This window comes from Ascaphus truei, chromosome 1, assembly GCF_040206685.1.
Source record: "Ascaphus truei isolate aAscTru1 chromosome 1, aAscTru1.hap1, whole genome shotgun sequence".
In the NCBI taxonomy this organism is placed as follows: Eukaryota; Metazoa; Chordata; class Amphibia; order Anura; family Ascaphidae; genus Ascaphus; species Ascaphus truei.
In genome coordinates, this window is record NC_134483.1 from 524,861,643 (window position 1) to 524,867,553 (window position 5,911).

The 5,911-nt window shown below is 42.7% G+C and overlaps 1 long non-coding RNA gene across 1 annotated transcript; it reads right to left on the bottom strand.

Moving 5' to 3' along the window:
- Window positions 1-3,246: 3,246 nt before the first annotated feature.
- On the bottom strand, window positions 3,247-5,650 carry LOC142472211 (uncharacterized). The gene is made up of 3 exons (XR_012789628.1): window positions 5,543-5,650; window positions 4,379-4,561; window positions 3,247-3,341 (listed from the first exon to the last, which is right to left on the bottom strand). It is a non-coding gene; the product is annotated as an uncharacterized LOC142472211 (long non-coding RNA).
- Window positions 5,651-5,911: the final 261 nt, after the last annotated feature.

The following is a 5,911-nucleotide window of genomic DNA, read 5'->3' on the forward strand; positions in this document are numbered from 1 at the left end:
TGTTCATTTATTTCAACGATTTTGACACTTATTTTAACTAACATAATTAAAGCATTTTAATTTTAAGTCTATCATCACTACATTATCATATACAACGAGTGCTGCCCTGAGGGTGTCTTTGTTTTCTAGTATTCATCCTGTTCTCTCCCCTTATTGCACCGTTGTTTATTTCACTTAATTATAGGCTGATGCGAGGGTTTTCATCCCCTTCCCTTCCCCCATTGTTGTACTCTCCTCAAACCCCAGCAGAATCCAATCCTCTGGCTTCCTTCCTGACATTTTCAGTGACCATGCAATAGTGTACTGTGTAAGGAAAATTAATCCGTCCTAATCAAGCCCTAAAGTTCTCCTCACTAGAACATTCAGAAACTTTAACCCACAACAGTTTCTGGCTGACCTTACCAACTGCCCTTGACACAGAATTGATTTAATTCCAGACCCTGATTCTGCGCTCGACTATTTCCAATCCGAGTTCTTAAAACTCTGTGATACCCATGCTCTACTACGCAGAATAAGGGTACAGGGTTCCCACCTTCCATGGGTTACACCTGACCTTATAGCACTCTACCAGTTCAGGGATGCCTTGTGGAAAAGCCACAAAGTAATTGGCACTACCAAGGATCTCAATCACTACAGATGCCTGCGGAACATGTGCACAAGGCAAAAAAGGCATGCAAAAGCACAATATTACTCTGAAAATCTCCACTAGAACACATCAAACCCATCAAACATCACTAAGGGCGATATTACTCTGACAAACCCCACCGACATTGCAAATGCATTCAATGATTACTTTGTGGGGTGTGCTACTAACTTATTAGTGAAACGCAGCCCAAACCACAAACCTGAATCTCATCCTGGGAGTACCCCTATAGCCACATATAGAAGCACATGCACACCGCTGGTAGGTGCTGGAGTGGGGTACTTATCTGCCGGTGCGCTATGTCCAGGGAGGTCCAGACATCCCAGAGGTACTTGAGCAAAGGAATGGAAGCAGGCACACGGTCTTTCTAAAGGTGCAGTTTATTGTGCCACCAAAGGTCCAACGTTTCAGCAATAGATTGCCTTTATCAAGGAGAGGCCCTCTCCTTGATAAAGGCAATCTATTGCTGAAACGTTAGACCTTTGGTGGCACAATAAACTGCACCTTTAGAAAGACCGTGTGCCTGCTTCCAGTACCCCTATAGCCCCACCCCCTCCCAACACTGCCCACAAATTTCAATTTGGCCCAGTATCCGAAGAGGAGATTACACAAGCGCTTCTCAAATTAAAACTAAGCAGCCAATGTGGACCTGACTTACTACAATCTAGGTTCCTAAGACTTGGTGCCCCAGCAATTGCCAAACCAATTGCTTCCATAGTCAACTCTATCCTGTCTGCAGGCCATATCCCTAAGACCTGGAAAGCTGCCAGATTTGTCCCAATCTTCAAAAGTGGGGACAAAAACACTTTCTCAAACTACAGGCCAATCTCCCTTCTCCCAATTCTATCCAAAGTCCAATTCTATCCAATTAAGCGATTACTATAACAAGACAAATCTCCCTAGCCAATTCCAATCTGGCTTTCGCCCCAAACACTCTACCATAACTATCCTGCTAAAAGTTTGCAATGAAATCCAGTGTGGAATGGAACGGTGTCAACTCACTGGTGCAGTATTCCTAGATGTTGCAAAGGCTTTTGATACAGTTGATAATGCTATCCTGTTTAATCAACTCCAGAGCTCTGGAATAGAGAAGCATGCTTTAAACTGGTGTCAGTCCTACCTATCAGGTAGCTCCCAACATGTGTCCATCTCTGGCTCTAACTCTAACCCCCTGGATATCACCTGTGGCGTCCCGCAAGGCTCTGTTCTGAGCCCCCTACTCTTCTCAGTGTTCATCAATGATCTCCACACAGCTTGTAAGGAAGCCTCAATACACATGTATGCAGATGACACAATCCTATATGCACACAGCCATAGCCTCTCTGACCTTCAACACATACTTCAGTCTGACTTTTTGAGACTCGAAAACTGGATTTCCCAAAACAAACTGTTTTTAAACACTGACAAGACTGTAACAATGGTATTTGGGACCAAGACTAAATTTGTAAAGCTTCCAGTGACTGAGCTCCTGATTAGAACCAACGCTAACACCACCCTAACCCTTGTCACTAGTTTTAAATACCTGGGCTTATGGTTTGACTCCCACTTAACATTCGGGATGCACATTGATACCCTGACAACCAAGACCTATGCCAAACTAGGGGTACTTTACAGGAACAAATCTTCCCTAAGTCTCCTGGTCAGAAAGCGTATCGCACAGCAGATGCTAATGCCAATTATTGACTATGGAGTCATAGTATATGGCTCGGCACCTCAAACCCACCTTAGCAAACTTGACACCCTCTACAATTCAATTTGTCATTTTGTTCTCCAATGCAACTATAACACACATCACTGCGAAATGCTCAAAGTACTAGATTAGTCATCACTCGAGTCAAGGCGCAAAGTTCACCTTTCCTGTTTTGCCATCAAATACTTTCTGGGCAAGCTACCCACCTATCTGAACAAGCTCCTCACCCCTACCACATGCAGCACTTATCATCTGAGATCTGACTCCAAAAGACTGTTCATGGTCCCAAGGCTCAACAAAGTATCCGGCCACTCCTCCTTCTCTTTCCGTGCACCCCAAAACTGGAACAACCTACCGGAGACTCTCACATCCACCACCAGTTTAAGTTCTTTCAAAACTAAGGCTGTCTCACATTTTAATCTGGTCTGTAACTGTTACATAAGCCTATAATATACATCTTCTCTAACTGTGCATGCAATGTATTGTATATAATGTATACCCTGTTCATTTATGTAACTGTATTTGTATCCATTTATTATTTGTCATATTAACTATGCCCAGGACATACTTGAAAACGAGAGGTAACTCTCAATGTATTACTTCCTGGTAAAACATTTTTATAAATAAATAAATAAAAATCTATCTATCTATCTATCTATCTATCTATCTATCTATCTATCTATCTATCTATCTATCTATCTATCTATCTATCTATCTATCTATATCATATATATGAACGTAGTGAGAGAGTGTAAAGATTATAAACCGATTATCCATGAATATCAATAGCATAATATATAAACACATTTTGAATTCTAACAAGAAATATATCAATCTAAATAATGAAATTATTTGGGGAGGTAAAGACACTGACTATGTAAACAACGACGCTAAATTATTATTATAACTTTCCATTTTAATGCCACCCACAATTAATGATCCACAACCTCATACATGGTTGAGTCAATACAAAATCCATGGATATATTGTCTTTCAAGGCAAAAAAATCTGAAAAGATAGAAAAAAGAAAGAAAAGAAAGGAAAATATATACAGTATATATTGTAGTATGTTATTGAAATGTGCTGGAATAAATCAGAAGTTCTTGCACTCACGTTTGACTTTCTTGGTAAAGGCATATAATGGATCACATTCAGTGCTCAGAAAATCTTGTTAGTCTCCTCAGTAAAGGAAAATGAATGGCACAGAGATAGTATAGATCTTCTTTTAATAAATGTTAAAAAAAAGAGATAAAAGTTGCACTCACAATATATAGATGCATATAAGCATATCAGTCACTAACTAGGCTTGTGAGTTGAAGGTCTTTTGGAAACAAGTTATTCAGATGTCAATCCCCTGGGCAGTTAAAATGTGTAATTTACTACACATGGAGACTGTGATTTCAGATACACAAGATATCTTTAAGAAAATGTTAGACATATTGTTAGAAAGGAAAGTTGTTCAGTTATATACTGTACAAAGTAAGTAAACATAGCAAGAATCTACAGCCCTCAACTCAAAAGAACTGGCACACACAGATGAAGAATCAAACTGTACTCTAAATATGTTTGGTGAACATACACCCCAAAATATGATACATGTGTAGCCCTGTTTCCCCTAGAATACAGGATGTCTACCAATGCTGTATAACCTGTTGGCTCGCAGGGCCTGAGCCTCTGCCACGGAGAGCCTGGGGCAATATATATTGTATTGTATTGTATCTTACCAGATGCAGCACCGCCACCTGCGATGGCTCCCAGTAGAGCGGGAGTTGTTCCTCGCAGCACACCAACACAATAATATTCACACAGCATGTAAAAGAACTAGCATCTTTACTAACGGTAACCATAACCTTATATGCATAACATGTCAGTATTCTTCCCTGAGGAGACACAACTAGCCAACGCATCTCGAAGGACGTAACCCTCCACTGTGTTCCCCACACCGTGTCCAATGTCCTACATCTCAGACCCCCAAGTATGTGTGTGGTGACTGCGCAGCCACTAGGATGAGAAATGTTACAGTTGGTGCACTTAGTAGATATTACCTGCCGAGCGCTCCTGCACTCGGACTCGCAGAAAATCTTCGCAAAGGATCCGCAGACACGGGACCTTCCGCGATGCTCCTCCGGGGCGATCACACCCGGGTGGATACTGATGTCTCTGAAGAGGTCTGATCCCAAACCTCTGATGCAACTCTGCAGCGACCGCTGTGTCTCTTTACTAACACACTAATGGCAAAAGATGAGAAATAAATCTCCGTATGGTGCTTCTAATTCCCAGAATAGTCCAATGAAGGCAATATAGCCCAGGAGTCAAGGGTTTAGTCAAATCAGTGAAAAAGTGTAGACATGTGACAGGGTATATAGCTCACCAAATAAAGCCTAATATGGACAGAGAACATATAGCCACCCTCAAAATGAAACCACAAAAAAGCCCATATATAAAGGGACAGTGTAATCACTATGTATGTGTAATCACTATGGAGAGGGATGGTATCCTGAACCAAAGGCTGAAGCCATGCAAATACCCTATAGTCACAGTCACAATGTAGAAAATACAAATAAATGACTCACATGATAGACCCCTTATGCTCCATAAACGCGTGCATCCGTCCGTTATGTAGATCAAATATGCGTGGAGAGATGGTGGAGCACTGCTGAAAAAAGTAGGGCTGGAGGCTGATTGATGAAAATTAAAAATGCTTTAATAAGGATGCATGGTAGCAAAAGCTACATAAAAAGGGTCCTCTAATGCATTTCGCGCTGAATAGCGCTTTATCAAAGAGTTTTTTCAGCAGTGCTCCACCATCTCTCCGCGCATATAACACATTAATGGGGCAGGTTCCTAGTCTAGGGCCTGTCCCTCTAGTAACCATAAACTGTCTGTGACTCAGGGCCTAATTGGGGCATAGGGGGAAAGGTTCTGGCCTAGTGTAGAGGCTACTTGCCTCTCTACACCCGAGCTCCTACCTCTTCCCCTTCCTGGTCTGGACTGAGCAACGTGCTCCCCTGCGCAACCTACTATCCTCTTCCTGTAGCATCCCTGTCCTGCTATTGGCTCTCTGACCTCACCTGATCTTGTGGATGCTCATGGGACATGTAGTTCCCCGCTCTAGCCCTTCTCCTATTGGTCTGGTCTTTGCACGCTACCGCAGCCTCTCCCTTCGCATGTGCGAACTCTCTCCCAGCGCCGTCGCCTACGGGACTCACTGCGCATTCGAAAGTACCAGAATGGTGGTGCCCTGAGCGCTCGGGCCGCCGCGGAGCCTCCTGTGCACCGGAGTGCTCCCTGCACACTCTGCAACCTTCCCTGACTCTCCCACTGCAGCGGAGGTGAGGGTAACCTGGGGGAACTGGCTACACATGTAAAAGATAATGTGAACAGACAGTGCCCTCCAATACCCACACAAAAAGTTGGAAATCAGAGACTAAGACAAAAAAGGGGAACAGAAAGCACATCAACATTCATATATAGAGAACAATAGAAATAGTGAAAGACAATTCTGCAGGCTGTTCTGGCTGTTCTATTGTATTGAGCCAGCAGTATTGACTTTCACTATTGCTATTGTTTGCTACATG